The sequence below is a fragment of the Bos grunniens genome, chromosome 8, assembly GCF_055505025.1.
Source record: "Bos grunniens cultivar Pamir isolate PY7600 chromosome 8, Bosgru_T2T1.0, whole genome shotgun sequence".
NCBI classification, from domain to species: Eukaryota; Metazoa; Chordata; class Mammalia; order Artiodactyla; family Bovidae; genus Bos; species Bos grunniens.
In genome coordinates this window covers 30,713,791-30,732,730 of record NC_141172.1, presented here as the reverse complement: position 1 = coordinate 30,732,730, position 18,940 = coordinate 30,713,791, and the positions used below count along the sequence as shown (strand labels likewise).

Sequence of the window (18,940 nt, the reverse complement as noted above, 5' to 3'; positions counted from 1 at the left end):
TAAAAATAAAAAAAGAATGTATTATATACATATGTATAATTGACTCACTTTTCTGTACAGCAGAAATTAATACATTATAAATCAACTGTACTTCCATAAAATAAATAAATAATAAATTTAAAAAGTAAAGGTTAGGAAAAAAAAAAAAAAAAGCAGAGACATCACTTTGTCAACAAAGTTCCATCTAGTCAAGGCTATGATTTTCCAGTATTCATGTATGGCTGTGAGAGTTGGACTGTAAAGAAAGCTGAGTGCAGAAGAATTGATGCTTTTGAACTGTGGTGTTGCAGAAGACTCTTGAGAGTCCCTTGGACTGCAAGGAGATCCAATCACTCCATCCTAAAGGAAATCAGTCTGGGGTGTTCATTGGAAGGACTGATGCTGAAGCTGAAACTCCAATACTTTGGCCACCTGACACGAAGAGCTGACTCATTTGAAAAGACCCTGATGTTGTGAAAGATTGAGAGCGGAAGAGAAGGAGATGACAGAGGATGAGATGGTTGGATGGAATCACCGACTCAATGGACATGAGTTTGGGTAAACTCCGGGAGTTGGTGATGGACAGAGAGGCCTGGTGTGCTGCGATTCATGGGGTCACAAGGAGTCAGACACGACTGAGCAACTGAACTGAACTAATTCGGACATTCAAGACTAAAGGACAACATGATGATTTCAGTAGAAAATGTTAAAATATACTAGGGGAAGACTACACATATACAAAAATTCAATCTCACAGGTTTGCATAACATTTCAGGGATTCAGAGATTCTCTTCCTCCCTCAGACTTTTGATGGATAACCTTGAAATAACCTCCACAGTATTATATGTTCTGCATCCAAATACAAAAAAAAAAAATCACTGAAAATTATTTGATCATGGGCATTATATCACCTGACAAACTCTTGATCTGGTACTATATATTAGTTCTCAGTACTGAATATGATGCTGCAAACTTGTCTTATAAAAGTTATGGGACCCAAAGAAGAAAAAGTTCTGAATTAAGCCCATTTCAAATGGAAGAAATTGAACACTTACAGGCTCAGAGCCAAAAGAAGTACAACTGTTGCTTCTTTCATTATGTACTGTTGAACTGATGGTCAAGTTTTACTTACAATACAACTAGCCGTGCACTTGAACTGATGGTCAGTTTCACTCACAATATAACTAGCCTCATGTTAGCTTAGAAAATTTTAAAGGATATTTGGTCAAATGGCCTGAAGTAATAGATCAAAATATCTACTGGGTATCAAATCATGGCCAATGTAACTAACATATTTACCATCCAAGGTAAAGTGCAGGTCATGTGCACCTATGTGAATGACAGCTTTCCTTTACAGAACTATATGTTATAAACCACTTAAAAATTGGGATATACAGCTCTGCTGGAAAATAGTTTGGAAGTTTCTTACAACATTAACAGTATATTTGCAAAAGATCCAGAAATTGTACTTGTGGGTATTTTTCCTAGAGAAATGAAAATTTATATTTACATAAAAATCTAAACATAAATGTTCATGTTTTATTTATAACAATAAAAAACAGGCAAGAACAATGCAGAGGGTTGCCATTGCCTTCTCCAGGGGATCTTCCCTACTCAGGTTTAGAACCTGCATCTCCTGCACTGACAGGTGGATTCTTTACCACCAACCCACCAGGGAAGCCACAAAGGAGTACTACTCAGCAATAAAAAAGGAACAAGTTATGGTTATATGTAACAAATTGGATAGATCAAGGATCTATCCAAGGATAAGGATAGATCATTATGCTGAGTAAAAAGACATCTAAAAGGTTACATATTGTATTATTCTATTTACTTATAAAAATTCTTTAGGTTATAAAATTAACAGTGATGGCTGCCAGGGGTTAAGGTTGGAAGATTATGAGCATGGAACAATAACATGAAGGAATTATTTTGTGACAAATTCTGTATCTGATTGTGGGAATAGTTATGTGAATAAATACATGTGATAAAGTTTCATGTAACTATAATCTCATCTCTTAAAAAAATGAGTGCATGTAGAAACTTATGAAATCTATACAAGGTTTTTAGTTGAGTTAATAGCAGTATGCTGATGTAAATATTCTGACTTCAATAATTTACTTTGGTAGTGTAAGGTGCTATCATTATAGTAAAGATACAAATGAACTATGTATAATCTTTAACTATGAGGATAAACTACTTCAAAATAAAAAGAAAGTATAATCTTTAAGACTACTTCAAATAAAAATAAAGTAAGTAAGTACAGTAAGAATGTATGTGCCAAAAGTATACTTAGAAAAATTAGTCTGAACTTCTTTTTTGGCTGTAGTTAGATTTTAGTGTCCATTTATTATTGACATAGTTTCTAGTTTATGTCAATAAACCCAAAGTGTATGACCACTGTGTCCTTCTGTTGTTGTTGCTGTTTACCATTAAAAGGTGGCAATATTTATGGGATATCCCCAAATATTACATACTGGAGGATGTACTACCAAATGGTTTAGTTAATTAAACATACTTCTTGGGCATTCGTGGGAATATACTGTATTAAATATATTTCAGCATAAAAGCTTTAAAATGGTAATATCATGAAAATATTGATGGGTGTTGGAAAGAAAGTATTTAATTTCTGGAAATCATCTTAATTATTTCAAATTTTGCATTTGACTGTTGCTCTGATTTTAAATGAATTCTGATATCACTTCAAGACTTGAAACCATATTCTCTAAATACTTTTATTCACTGGGATTATATGATGCACTGCTTTACAGTGTAATATCAGTTAAAAGTAAAAAAAAAAAAATGCATGATTTTTTCAGCACACAGAAAAGTGATCTGCCTCCAAAAATACACATAATAGAGACACAGATGTATAGAACAGTTTTTTGGACTCTGTGGGAGAGGGCGAGGGTGAGATGATTTGGGAGAATGGCATTGAAACATGTATAATATCATATGTGAAACAAATTGCCAGTCCAGGTTTGATGCATGATACAGGATGCTCAGGGCTGGTGCACAGGGATGACCCAGAGGGATGGTACAGGGAGGGAGGTGGGAGGGGGGTTCAGGATGGGGAACACATGTACACCTGTGGCGGATTCATGTTGATGTATGGCAAAACCAATACAATATTATAAAGTAATTAGCCTTAAATAAAAACAAATAAATTTATATTAAAAAAATAAAATAACAACTATACTCCATATATGCATATATAATTCTCTAATATTTTGCACATACCTAGTGTACTTAGTCAGAGAAGGCAATGGCACCCCACTCCAGTACTCTTGCCTGGAAAATCCCATGGACGGAGGAGCCTGGTGGGCCGCAGTCCATGGGGTCACTAAGAGTCGGACAAGACTCAGCTACTTCACTTTCACTTTTCACTTTCATGCACTGGAGAAGGCAATGGCAACCCACTCCAGTGTTCTTGCCTGGAGAATCCCCAGGGATGGGGGAGCCTCGTGGGCTGCCGTCTATGGGGTAGCACAGAGTCGGACACGACCGAAGCGACTTAGCGGTAGCAGCAGTGTACTTAGTTCTCCAATTACATTCTTGAGTTTTAAGACATTAAGTGTTTTTTCTATTTCTATTGCATCTTTGTTGTTTCTTAGCAAAGTTGATACATTTATTTTTGGTTTACAAGAATTGCTTTGCTGATTATAGAAGCTAGTACTATATTGAATGCTGTTTCCAGAAAACAAATATTTCAAATTATATCTAATCATCTGGTTCAAATATATTGCTTTCTCAGGCTTTTGTCAGCAAAACTAGCTCAATTTATCAACTCTGTGTATTCAATTGTGAATAAATGCTAAAATTTCTCCTACTTTTTACCATTCTTTTATGAAGTAAAAATTTTTACCAGATGTACAAAAAGTCTAGTAACTTTCATTTTATAGAATAAGAAGCAAAATTTAAAGATTTCATTATTGTCAAAAGATATTCCTATTTTTAAACATTATTGTCATTATATGCATACTAGAAAGACTACAATTTATAAGTATAATTATATATGATACATGTATTGAAACACACAAATACACAAAATATGTACATACATACAAATACACTGACAATAAAAAATGCTGGCAATGATATAAAGCAATTAAAATTCCAATATATTGTAGCTGGGAATAGAGAAGGGCACTGTAGCCTGTATACTAGTGGGGCAGTTCCCAGAAAGTTAAACTAACATCTGAAACTGACACAGATAACCCATACCAAGGCTTTTATGCAAGAGAAATAAAAGGTCATATTCACACAAATACTTGTATACAGCCATTTATAGTACCTTTATTCATTTGGGAAATTTAGATTTTATCTGGGAACTAACTCAAGTGTTTTTAATTGAGTAAACAGATTTTAAAAAGTTGTACTTCATACAATGCATTGCTGCTGCTGTTGCTGCTGCTAAGTCACTTCAGTCGTGTCCTACTCTGTGTGACTCCATAGACGTCAGCTCACCAGGCTCCCCCGTCCCTGGGATTCTCCAGGCAACAACACTGGAGTGGGTTGCCATTTCCTTTTCCAATGCATGAAAGTGAAAAGTGAAAGTGAAGTCGTTCAGTCAAGTCCGACTCTTAGCGACCCCATGGACTGCAGCCTGCCAGGCTCCTCCATCCATGGAATTTTCCAGGTGAGAGTACTGGAGTCGCGTGCCATTGCCTTCTCCCCAGTGCACTACTACTCAGCATTAAAATGGAACAAAATATGGAAATATACAACATGAATGAATTTCAAGGTGTTATATGTTAAATAAAGGGAGCTAGTCTAAAAGGGTCCCAGTGATATGAAACATGGTATGACTAAGCAGTTCCACCCCTGGGTGTGTATCTGGAAGAGTTAAAATACTAATTCAAAAGTTATATGCATCCCAATGTTCACAGCATCACCATGTACAATAGCCAAGACTTGAAGCAAACCATATGACCATCAAAAGACAACTGGTTTAAGAACATATAGTACATATATACAGTGTAATATTACTCAGTCCTCAAAAAGAATGAAATACTGTCATTTGCGCTATATCAATGAACCTAGAGAATTTATGCATAGTGAAGTCAGTCTGGCAGAGAAAGACAAATACTGCACAATGTCACTTATAATGTAGAAACTAAAAAATAATATACATGAAGGTACATACAAAATAGACTCACAGATATAGAAAACAAACTTGGGGTTACTAAGAGGGACAGGGAAGGGGGAGGAAAAAATTAGAGGTATGGAATTAACATATACAACCTATTATATATACAATAGATAAGAAAAAGGACATACTATATAGCTCAGGATATTATCATTATTTCGTAATAAACTACAATGGGATATAATTTGCAAAAATACTGAATCACTATGCTAGACACCTGAAACTAACACAATATTGTACATCAACTATGTTGTTGTTTTTGTTGTTTAGTTGCTAATTCGTAAGCAGCCCTTTTGTGATGCATGGACTGTGTAGACCACCAGGTTCCTGGGTCTAATTTAAAAATTTAGTTAAAATTAATATTTCAAATTTTATAGATATATTTTGTTATTTTTTAAAATTATGACACCCTTTATTTTATTTAGGCCATGTGGCTCGCAGGATCTAAATTTCCCCAACCAGGGATTGAATCCATGACCTGAGCAGTAGGGAATTCCCCATTATTTTTAAAATTTTCCTCTTCTTCTTCTCCTCACCCCCATGAGTATGTAACTAACCAAAAAGAAACAGAAGAACTCTACAACCATTTCTAAAATACAATTAGATGACATACAAATGGTCAAGGAAGCACATGAAAACATGCTCAACATCACTGATGATTAAAGAAATGTAAATCAAAACTGCAATGAGGTCCCATACCATACTGGTCTGAATGGCCATCATCAAAAATATCTACAAACAATAAATGCTGAAGAGGGTGTGGAGAAAAGCGAAGCCTCCTATACTGTTTGTGGGAATGTAAATTGGTATAGCCAGCATGGAGAACAGTATGGAGGTTCCTTAAGAAACTAAAGGTAGAGCTATCATATGATCCAACAATCCCGCTCCTGTGAAAAAATTTGTCAAAAAATTAATTTGAAAAGATACATGTACCCCAATGTTCATTGCAGCACTATTTACAATAGCCAGGATATGGAATCAACCTAAAAGTCCATCAACAGAGGAATGGATAAAGAAGATGCAGTACATATATTCAATGAAATATTACCCAGCTATAAAAAAGAATGAAATAATGCAGCAACATGGATGGACGTAGTGATTGTCATACTGAGTGAAGTCAGAGAAACAGAAATATCATATGATATCCTTTATAGATGGAATCTAAAATATGGTACAAATTAAAGTATTTACAAAAGAGAAACAGAGTCACAGATGTAAATAACAAACTTACAGTTACCAGTCAGGGAAGTGCAGGGAGTGATAAATTGCAAAGCTGGGACTAACATATACAAACCACTGTATATATAATAAGGACCTACTGTATAGCACAGGGAATTTTACTCAATAGTCTGTAAAGGCCTATATGGGAATAGAATCTAAAAAGACTAAATGCATATGTATATATAACTGATTCACTTTGCTGTACACCTGAAACTACCACAACATTGTAAATCAACTATATTCCAATAAAAATTTTTAAATTATTATATAATTTTTAAAAGCAATTTAAAAACTGACAAATTTCCTAAGGTTCTATTATTTTATTCTCTATTGATGTGACTTTATATGTGACTATGAATTTATCTGTGCAACATTAATGTGAAATATCTACTTAAGAGTTAATTGGATAAAAATACTTGTCACTTGATTATTAGGCTTCCTGCTGGTAATGCAAAATTATACTTGGCTGCTGGAATTGACTTAAATGTTCACACACAAAAAATGTTATTTCTGATTCTACTGACTTTTCCATCGTGTTTTATCTTCATTCAAATCAAAAGGACATTGTAGAACAAGGAAAAAATGACAAGTATGTAGGATCAGCCTTTGACCATTACTACTGTATGCCTACAACTGAATTTGCATCATGGGAATACCATCAATAGGTAAGTAACAACAGTTTTGTTGTTCAGTCTGCTTATTTGTCCCATGGGATGCAGAGTGTTAGTTATGATTTCAGTGCCTACTGTGTAATGAAAAATTGGCAGGACAGGGTACGAAAAGAGCATCTGAGTAATGCAACTGACAAAGACAAGCAAAGTTTGACACAAGATTCATATATGTACGTAATATGGCTGCTATTTAGTCACTTTGTACTCTTAGACAAATCACAGAATCTGTCTAAATGTAGTGCCCTCCCTTAACATGGAGGAATAATAGTAAACCTTCAAATGCTGTTAAGAGGATCAGAGACAATTAATGTAATAATTTTATGCAATTATGAATAAAATATTTGTTTCGCCTTTTTGAGAGGGTACTTTTTAGGTAATCCCATAGTTTAAAGATATAGGGACACTCTATATATTCAGAGGAATTCTATTATAATTCTATTACAGAGAATACAAAAGAACACAGCAGCAGAGAATAAAGAAGCTTTCAGTGTTTAATTATATTTTCAGTAGAGTTAATCCATATGAAGCATAAAGTTGTAATTAGGTAGTGCTTTAGATGAAAATAATTACCATTTTAGGGACTTCACTTGAATCTTCAAGATATGCCAACTGATTAGCTCATTCCAAAGACAAAATTATAGTGCAACATCCTCTTTCAAAAACTGACCCTCATCACCTAGACAATTAAGTATTTTTGAAAAGTATGATCTCCCTACATTCCAACACTGAGTAAACTGAAGTGAGAAAACATTTTAGAAATAGTTAGCTAATTTGGACATGCCTTCTGATAGTATTCATAAAAGCATTAGACTGTATTTTATGTCTTAAATCCTATATGGTAATGGTTAAAATTTGGTTTCTTTTTTTATCTCCCTTAATAATGATTCCAAATTCCCAAGCATACATACTTTTTCAATTTAAAATATTAATCAAATTAGATATCATATTCCATTCATAGCCAAATGAAATCAACTAGTATTTAATAAGTGTTTATACATGAGATGCACTATGTTTCCAGGATGATAAATAAAAGAAATAAATTATGAATTCTTGCCTCAGAGGGTAATATATGAGTGTGGACTATAATCTGAAAATAAGCTAAGAAAGTTTTTATAAAGGAAAATTACCAAGTCAATACCTAAGAAAGAGATGCAGAGACCATGATAAACACATTATCTATTGGAGTGAAGAGTATAAACATATCTCAAAGGAAAAACAAAAACAAACCCACATAGGATTTACTGAGAATGATGTTAGACTGATTCAATGACTTTGAGAAAGGCAATGATGAGAGGTGTATACAATAGGTTGCTTGGGACAAGATTGTTTAGACTTTGTAATGCTAGATTTAGGTATTTTAATTTGATGCTTTCCATTTCTCTAAATGGAAATTCATTTAAACTTTCTGAAGATAATTTTTTATCAGAGTAATAATGAAAAAGCAGAAATGGAAATGTCAGTTAAATTGGGGATTTTTTCTTTTTTTTTTAATATGGGGAAAAGATAACTAACATTCCAACTATAGTGATATTAGAAGAAAGGAAAGACAATATGCACATGAGAAATCCTGAAGGAATAGTCATTAGGATTTAAGGATGGAAAAGTTAAAACCGAATAAGAACTAGCTATCAACATAGAAAAGCTTTTAACTCCAGGCAGCTTTGAGAATTGGAAATTTAAGATGAACTCATCTAGTGAGCAGGGAGAAATATTTTAAAAGCCTGTTAAACTCAAAGAAGCAAAACATTTAAATGGAACTATCTGAGGAATCACTGCAAATTGGGAATTGCACACTAAAACTCGAGAAAACTCAGACTGGCAGGAGTAATTTTAGGGTCCAGCACATTGATGAGAGAACTGAGGCCACAGACTTGAACGAAATCTCTAACTGAAAGCTAGCAAAGAGAATATCCCCCAGGAGAAATCTGAGGAATAGCAATACTTGAGAATGTAAAGAAAAAGCAACAAGGAAAGGTATTTATTATGATTTAGATAAAGCAATATTTTTAAAAAGAATGAAATGGCCAATTGTGTTGCCTTCTATAATGAAGTTAATGAAGGTGGAAAAAGAGGAGAAAATTGGACTGACAACTGAAAAGACTGTGTTAGAAGATTAAGTTCCAAGAGGTAGGGATGAAAACCAGATTAGGGACTTCCCTGGTGGCCCAGTGGTTAACAATCTGCCTTCCAATACAAAGGTTTGATCCCTGGTTGGGGAACTAAGATCCTGCTGCATGCGCTATAAAAATAAATAAATAAGAAAGTCAAATAAATAAATAAGAAAGAAAATCAGATTAAAAGGATTAAGAAATTAGTATTTGGTGAGCAATGGAGGCAGCAAATAATGTACCATGCTTTCTAGAATGATTACAAATCAAGATTTAGTCAATGTGAAATTCTTTTTTTTTTTTCCAATTTTATTTTTTTTTCCAATTTTATTTTTTTTAATTTTTTTAATTTTATTTTATTTTTAAACTTTACATAATTGTATTAGTTTTGCCAAATACCATAATGAATCCGCCACAGGCATACATGTGTTCCCCATCCTGAACCCTCCTCCGTCCTCCCTCCCCATACCATCCCTCTGGGTCGTCCCAGTGCACTAGCCCCAAGCATCCAGTATCGTGCATCGAACCTGGACTGGCAACTCGTTTCATACATGATATTTTACATGTTTCAATGCCATTCTCCCAAATTCCTACCCTCTCCCTCTCCCACAGAGTCCATAAGACTGTTCTATACATCAGTGTCTCTTTTGCTGTCTCGTACACAGGGTTATTGTTACCATCTTTCTAAATTCCATATATATGCGTTAGTATACTGTATTGGTGTTTTTCTTTCTGGCTTACTTCACTCTGTATAATAGGCTCCAGTTTCATCCACCTCATTAGAACTGATTCAAATGTATTCTTTTTAATGGCTGAGTAATACTCCATTGTGTATATGTACCATAGTTTTCTTATCCATTCATCTGCTGATGGACATCTAGGTTGTTTCCATGTCCTGGCCAATCAATGTGAAATTCTTGAAGGAGTTCTATCTAGCCAGAAAATGGGATTGTCATTGAAGCCTAGAATACACAGAGCCAACATTAATGAGTATAGACTCTGGCGGCTAGAGGAGAATCAAGGAGAGGGCACAGAGAGTCCAGGGAAAGCCTGCCTGGTCTGCAAAGGTAGCTTAGAGCTCTCAGAGGAGGCAGCCTAGTAACAAAAATGTTGCTCCCAACAGCTTAAGTAGCTGTTTGCCTGGAGAAATGGCAATAGATACAGAAAAGGAGAAGCACTCAAAGGAGAAGAACTCGATATCAGGTAGGTATATCAGAGAAGAGAGTATCAAACACTTATGAAATGGTGCACATCAAGGTGACCAAAAGAAAAGCATTGTGAGGGGGTCATTGAGAATTTACAACGGTGATTCAAAATGGGACTAAAAAGGAAGTCATGACCTTGTAAGTATTGTTAAGAAATGATAACTCTCCCTTCAGTAGAAAGAATAATAGGATCCCAAGCATGGGGGTGATATTTATTTCCGTCAATCACAAGATTTGCCAAGCTATTCCCTTAGCTTTATGAAAAAAGAAGAAAGGTAGAGAAAATGAAAACAATCAATTGTCAATAATGGGACCATTTATGCATGTTTCTTCTAGTTTTGAAATTTTGGAAGCCTCCAAGATTGGGAATTAGGAAACTCATAAATACTCTGAATTTTAAGTTTATGTTAGAGCCTGCCTTTAAGTTAAATAAGAAAAAAAAGTCTGAGTGGTCTCTGAAGTTACAGTAAAAGCAACTGTAAAAATGGTGGGCATGATTATCATTATACTACAATGATTATTACACTGTAATGATTATTCATTACAATAAAGGGACTTTATTTAGGTCTGAGAATGAACCAGTATGACTATGAGCAAGCCAATGGGACCAAACAGGAAGATGCTCAACAGAAAAGACAGCAAAGAACTCAGATGCTCAAGTGAACTTCCCCTGCATCTAAAGATACTGAACAATTTCTTCACAACACTAGGAAAATCCTATCACTGGAAAATATCATGAATTAAAAATGACTGACTATGGTGCAAAGTAACCAGTCACTTGGGGATGACTTGCCTATATTACTAGCTTACAGAAACAGACAAAATAAAATATAGGCTTCCATTCAATTATTTCATTTGTTAGGGCTTTCTGAAAAAGCACTTTAAATTTTAATCTGTATCAAGAATAAATGCATCACTGTAGCTACACTATACATTTTATAGATTCCTAGATGATGTACCAACACCCATAATTTTCAAGAATTACCACCCAGAGGGAAAATCATCAGTTGTGAAAAATAAACATTTTTAAAAATTAGTGTGGGCTATTTATTAGGGACATACTTTCCTAAAATGAATGATCACTTTTAAAATTCGTGACCCAAAACAGTTGCTCTTCTTAGCTGTGAGACTGGCACCCACCAGCACTGTGTGTTAGGAGAAAGATGCTTTTTTAAGACCTGTTAATTTAACTTATGTAAATTAATTGGCTGAAACACAAAGCAAGAGTGCAGAATTTTACCATTTGGATGGCTTTATTAACTGAAAAGTCAGGTGTTAAAATACATTTAAAGCTCTGTTATTCTGTTCTCTGCTGGTGTGATGTGGGCAGATTCTCACTTGTTAATTATATTGTGTATAAAAAAGTGGAAAAACTAAATTGAAAGAAATAAAATATTCTATATAAGTACTTTTTCGCATGGAAGCTTATGTCCACAAAAAAATTCAGCACTTTCTGTCACAAAACTAGCTTTGTCCTAATCACAACCCCATAGTCACAGATTATTATGACAGAATTACTTCCTTTTTCAAATACTGCTTTTTGCTATAATAAAATCTCTTATTACTCTACAATCAGTATTCATCATTGTGCAATAGCTACTTAAATATACATACCCAGAAACTCTCTTGAAACTTATAACAAACTTTGACTCTTGTCACTTCAGAGGGTCAATTTTCAAAAATAAAGTACTGACAACACTTAATGAACAATTCAGAATTGCTGATTTTTCAGACTGTACATGGTTGCAAATTTCAGCTCTGTAACTGTTCTTACCTCCTTTACTCCACTGTTGTCATGTTAAGTTACAGGATTGAATTTCTACTTGCCAAAAATTTACTCCAAAAATTTACAATGATGTTTACTTGTGAGAAACTGTGATTTCACAATTAATATTTCATAGACTAGATTCTTCAAACATATTAAACATATAGCAGTTTACATCTCTTTTAAAAACATTGTGAATCTGCATCTTTTCTGTGGATTTTAAACATCAAAAGATACTTTTAAAATTCCTATGCTGATTCAGATTTAGCATATGAAATGTCGAATAATTTATAAATATATATACATTATCTATAAACAGTTATCAGACTAGATCTATATTTTGATACCTATTTCCAGATTCTAGTGTTCTTGACAATCTTTCAAATATATGTAAAAATGGATATAACAGTTTGCTTGAAAATACAGTTTTTCTAAAGGTGAAATGAGGATAATAATTCTAATTTCATATTTCAGCAAGTGGAAAAATATGAGGTGATATTTATGAGTAAGCAACAAATAATTATGATTAAATATTTTAGTAAAAAAATAAAAAATGAGGATGAGGAAAATAGAATCACTGTAAGGTGAAAGACATACTCTGATTAAAATTGATATGAAGAATGTTTAAAAAATATTTAAGAACTGAAAGAAACCAATTCAACACAAATATAGCTGCCATTTGGGAATTAAGGGTGTGAGCAATGGCGAGTGATCAGTTTGCAGCTGAACTTTTGCTGCTGAGCCTTAGCGACTCCACTTGACTCACAGTTTTTAACAAGGCAGGCTATTAGGTGCATACCTGAAATACAAGGCAGGCATAATTGAGACAAACAAGACATCCATCATATTTTCAATGCCCAGAGACTGTGTTTCAAGTTACCTCTGTCTCAAACTGAAATGATAAAAGCCTTAACTGCCTTAGGAGAAAATATTACCACACGTGGCTATGGTTGAAGGAAAAGTCTTAACTTGCTGGAGGTACTGCGAAAATGTTTGTAACTCATGCAGATGGGGGATGAGGAAAAGGCAGGTTGTCTTAAAATAGAAATAGGAAAAAGAGTTCAGGATAATGTGTTGGAAAATAAAAAGGGGTTGTGGTTTGATTAAAAGCATGAACTCTGCGCAAAAAGCTTGTAGGTCCTTGAAAATGAGCCCAGGTATCCTTGTGCCTGGCAACACTGACCTGCCAACATTGTCTAACAAACCAGCTTTATGAGAAAGTAGATTAGTTAGTAGCCAATTAAGTGGAATTCCAAGCATGATTCTGCTGAGATTTATTTGAGATGCTATGTTTACTTTTCAGAAAACCTCACAGATAGGAGTAGCACTGTGAGTCCAGGATTATTAACCAAGTTATAGTGTAGCTTCATGTTCCTATGTTATTTAATCCTTAAGTCCCACATCTCTTTTAGAGGTCAAGAGATTTTATACAAAGTTTATCTATAAATATAGTGTCAGACATGTATAAGACTTTGGACAAAAATTGAGTCAAAGAAATATGGGGCCTGTTTTGTTGAAGTTTAATGATCATAACAGGTATTTATTAATTCAATAAATACAGAATAATACAACTAGGTATTTCCATTTCTTTGAAGCAATATATAGGGAGCTATGAGAGCTAAAACAAAGGGATATGATCTAGTTTCAAGACACATGGCATGTAAGTGGAAATGTTATATGAGAGGTCAAACTGATAAAGGGGATGAAAAGGGGTGAACTTAGCAGAAGGACGAGCAGCCAAGCAGACTGAGCCTGATGGACATGCTCAGTATAACCTACTGTAGGTGGTATAGGTAGAAAAGAGAAGAGTATTTGCAGATGAGCCTGGGATATCCCACAGGGACTTATAGTTCAAAAAAGCTAAGATCTTTGAGCTATAACCTAATAATTGACAAATGGTTTTAAATGGGAAGGAAAATCATAAAATTATGTGACTAACTACTGCTACTTTTATGAAGATCATTATAAATGCAGAATTAAATGGATTGGATAAGGAAGGCTGGGGTTGAGAAGGGATAGTCTATTATTTCGTCAGTAAGAATGCTTAGGTGACTGTTATAGCAGAGTGACACTCTTGATTACTCAAATCCTTTTCTTCATTTCTCCAACACTGAATGACCCAGGTCTCAGTAGCTTCTTTTCTTCTTTATATAAGCTTACAATCTAGATGCACTTACAGCTCATGGTTTAAAAATAATTGATCCTGATATTTCCCAAATTCACATCTAATCCATCCAATAAAAACACAGTCTAACCTTGCATTGCCATCTCCATTCTTAACACCATGATCCAAGTCACTAATTCATCTCCTTTAAAGGAGTGAGTTTCTTGACAATTTCTTAACCTCTATTTTTCTACAGTGCTCTACTAAACTGTATCTCAACAACAAAAAAATTAAAATATAAAAACAAGTCCTCTTCTATCTTTTCCCAACTCAGAAACACTCTGGTACCTCAGAAGCACCTTTCAAATAAAATCCAATATCCCTACTGTGGCATATTTTGTTTTCCATTAAATGGCTGCAACATTAACCATTCCATATGATCTTTGGAATCTTGCCACTTCTCCACTAAGAAAGCAAATCCATTATCTCTACCCCTTTGACTCTAGATGGTCAGTGACTGATTTGACGAAAAGATTATGGAAGAAATGATGCTGTACCAGTTCTAGAAATAGTCCTTACCTAACTTGGCAGCTTCCTCCACCTACTTCTTGGAATACTTGATTTTAAAACTCCTGTTCTTAGAACACTCCATTTAAACCCAGGCCCCAACTTACAGTTAGTTCACGACCCAAGAATAAGCCACACATAATAAGTCTCTTTCTTTGAAAGTTTTAGATAAGCATCCAATGAATAGCCAACATCAGCTTAGTCAAGAGACATCTGCATACAGCCCAGATGAACCTTTGATTGAGTACAGGCCCAGCTAACATCTGAGTAACCTCACATAAGAAACTACAAGCAAGAATACCATCTCCTAAAAACAGTCATGCAGGAGAATCTAGCTTTATTGTCTCCCCGCAAAGACCAATGACTGAACAGCTACCCATGAATAAAAACTCCAGGCAAGGTCTAAAATTCACTTAGGACATTTTAGGACATAAGAGAAAGAAGGCAACTTCATTTCACCCACATCCTCCCATCTCCCAAGCCATTTCCCTTCAAGGCCAATAAGGAACTTTCCAGCTTGAAAGATTTTTCTCTTACCAGAAAAAGAAGTGGGTGAGTGATCAGCCTCTCCAGCTTTGAATGTAGGGCACAATACGAAGATTCAGCTTCAGTTTCACTCCATTTAGACTGGCAAAGCTGAGACATACTAAGCCAGCTACGAACAAGAAAGAAAATCAGAGTCTGTTAGCAGACATGCATGGGAGTTATAGTTCATGAAAACCTTCTCTGAAGATAAACTCGGCAGATTTTGCCTCTGAGGTAGTCAGTTGCCAGCACGATCTCATGGTTCCACTGCAAAACTCACCACCATGTGCCCCCAAAGTTATCTGTCCTTGCTGGTATGAGCTACCTGAGTGCCTGCATACTCCCTCACCACCACATTGCTGCCAGAACCCAGGACCCACGTTGGCAGCCATACAAGTTTCCTACTGCTGTGCAAGTATAAGATGCCAGCTAAGTTCCTCCCAATATCTCTACCTATCTAAGCGAGAAGCCATTTTGTAGCCAGTTCAGGCTTCTGCAGGTATGCAAGTACAAGATACCAGCCAAAAGCTTTACCTTCTGACTGACGCCTATATCACCAGGTCTGTGCTTGAGACCAGCCCCTCCAGATATGCATCCACATGGCACCAGACTGATACCCGTCTTGGGCTCTACTGGGACACAGGGGAATGGGTGTAGCCACAGAAGAGCACCCTAACTCTGAGCCCAGAGTTGGCACAGACCTCCATCTCTGTATGTCTACAACTAGCCCCTGCTGCCACATACGCACTTGCAGCTGGCCCCCACGGCTGAGAATGTGCACACCACTTGCTTCAGCTACTATCACTGCTTGACTTGGTCCAATGTTACTGGATCTAGAGGTGCCACCTAGAATCAAAACAGCTCTTACAACTATTGTGGATCCTCTGCAATTCTGTGTGACAAGAACCACATAGTTGTTGATACTGTGAACCACAGTGGTCAGAGCTGGAAAAACATCATGCCCACCCCGACCCATTGCTGCCATATAGTCCTGCACATGACATTCTGCACCACTAGACCCAGGGTCACAGCATCATCTAGCATTCTGCCACCCATAGGTGAAAAGTTTCCCTTACAAAAGTCAGTCCGTAAAACTTGGAAAAGGTGAATGCTTCTTCAAATGCACAGGTGCCTTTGTGAATCTACAAGGACCCAAAAGATTCAGGGAACTATGTCCCCACCAAAGTAATACAGTAATCATCCAGGAACTGGCTACAAAGAAAAGAACATTCTGAAACTGCCTAATAAAGAATTCAAAATAACTGCTATACAGGAATCAGAGAGTGATCAGAGAATACATATAAACAATAACAGAAAAACAATGCAAGAACACATTGAAAAGTTCAGCAAACAGGTGAAAAACAAAAAAGAACAAAACAGAAATTTTGGAGCTAAAGATGCAATGTGTGAACTGAAGAATTCAACAGAAAGTTTCAATAGTGAACCTGAACAAGCAGAAGAAAGAACTAGTGAGACTCAAGGCAGAGCAACTGAAATTATGTAATCAGAGGGGTGAATAATAATAATCTGCAATGAAGAAAGTCTATGTACTACTTGAATACTATAAAAAAAAATTATATATGCATCACTGGAGTCCCAGAAAGAAAAGAGAATAGAAAGCAGTAGAAAGCCCATTTAAAGAAATAATGGCTGAGAACTTTTCAATTCTGGGGATAGATCTAGACATACAGGCTCATGAAGATAACAGGTAATCTCAAAATTTCAGTCCAAAACAATTTGCATCAAAACTTATAATAAAACTGTCTAAAACAAAAGAATTTAAAAGCAGCAAAATAAATAAATAAATAACAAAAAAAAACCCTCTTTCATAAAAGATAACCCCTCTTAAGAATACCAGCAGATTTCTCAGCAGAGCCCTTGAAGCAGACTCTCAGAAGGCCAGGAGAATATGGGGTGATATAATCAAAGTGCTAAAACAAAGAAAATACCATCCAAGAATATCTTAGCCAGAAAAACTGTCTTTCAGAATTTAAGGCAAAATAAAGAATTCCTTTAGTTAAAAAAAAGAAGGCTGAAGGTGTTCAATGCCACTAAATCTGCCTTACAAGGAATCCTGAGAGGAATTCTTCAAGTTGAATCAAAAGCACACTAATTAATTAATTGCAGATATATGAAAATATACAATACACTGATAAGCATATGGTCAAATACTCCAATACTATAAAATGGTGGTTTGATAACTAATTAAGTTTGCTAAAAGAACAAAATAGTAGCTATAGTTTCTACAATTTTTTAATGAATACACAATATAAAAAGAGGTATGGAGACATCAAAAATGTCAAAGGGGGAACAGAAGAATAGAGGCTTTGAGTGCAACTGAAGTTCAACTGTTACACTGAGAAATATAATGAGGCTTCAATGTTTTATTGAAGCCTCATGGGAACCACAAGGCATAAATCTATGATAGATAACCCAAAGATAAGAAGAAAAGAATCATAATGGAAAGTCATCAATTTATAAAGAAGAAAAAGAAATGGAACTGCAAAACAACTAGAAAACAATAAGATGGCATTAGTAGATGTATCTGTTTTTAGTAGAAACAAGAAAGATAACAAATAAAAAATCTCATGCCAAAAAGAACTAGAAGAAAAAACTCACAGAAGGAAAGATGTAACAAAGATCTGAGTATAAATACATGAAATAGAGACCATAGAAACAATAGAAAAGATCAAGACAATTAAAAAGCTGTATTTTTAAGAGAAAATTGACAAAACTTTAACTAAAGTAACTCAGAAAAAATAAAATCAGAAATGAAAAAGGACATACTGCAATATATAAGACAGAAATACAAAGGATCATGAGAAACTATTATAAATATATAACCACGAACTTGATAACAAAGAAGAAATCAATATATTACTAGAAACATAAACCTATGATGATTAAATCATGAAGAAATAGAAAACATGACAAATGATGTAAGAGGAGATAAATCAGTAATGAAAAAACTTCCCTACATAGGAAAGAAAACTAGGTGATTGCACTGGTGAATGTTACCAAATATTTAAAGAAGTAATGCTGCTGCTGCTGCTGCTGCTAAGTCGCTTCAGTCGTGTCCGACTCTGTGCGACCCCATAGACGGCAGCCCACCAGGCTCCCCCGTTCCCGGGATTCTGCAGGCAAGAACACTGGAGTGGGTTGCCATTTCCTTCTCCAATGCATGAAAGTGAAAAGTGAAAGTGAAGTCGCTCAGTCGTGTCCGACTCCTAGCGACCCCATGGACTGCAGCCTTCCAGGCTCCTCCGTCCATGGGATTTTCCAGGCAAGAGTACTGGAGTGGGGTGCCATCGCCTTCTCCGAGAAGTTATGCTAATTCATTTAAAATCCTTCAAAAAAACTGAAGAGTAAGCAACAACTCCAAGGTCATTTTATGAGACATATGTGTGTACTCAGTTACTCAGTCATGGGATTTTCCAAGCAAGGATATTGGAGTGGGTTGCCATTTCCTCCTCCAGGGGATCTTCCCAATCCAGGAATCAAACTCATGTCTCTTGTGTCTCCTGCTTTAGCAGGTGGATTCTTTACCACTGTACCATGTGGGAAGTCTAAGCCCTATATTACCCTGATACTAAAGACTGATAAGGACATTACAAGAAAATTACTGACCAGTATGCCTGATGAAAAT

The 18,940-nt window shown here is 35.4% G+C and overlaps 1 long non-coding RNA gene across 25 annotated transcripts in view; it reads right to left on the bottom strand.

The window, feature by feature from the left end:
- Positions 1-18,940, bottom strand: part of LOC147366889 (uncharacterized) — a 1,020,561-nt gene that overhangs the window by 245,580 nt on the left and 756,041 nt on the right. For 17 of the 25 annotated variants that reach the window (XR_015169118.1, XR_015169102.1, XR_015169109.1 and 14 more), the window contains one exon: positions 15,307-15,424. The exons of 2 other annotated variants lie outside the window; for them this stretch is intronic. This is a non-coding gene — a long non-coding RNA (uncharacterized LOC147366889). Of the gene's footprint in view, positions 1-4,262; positions 4,505-4,559; positions 4,666-11,579; positions 12,898-15,306; positions 15,425-18,940 lie in introns of those variants that run through there. 6 more of the 25 variants (XR_015169112.1, XR_015169114.1, XR_015169123.1 and 3 more) reach the window with 6 other exon arrangements.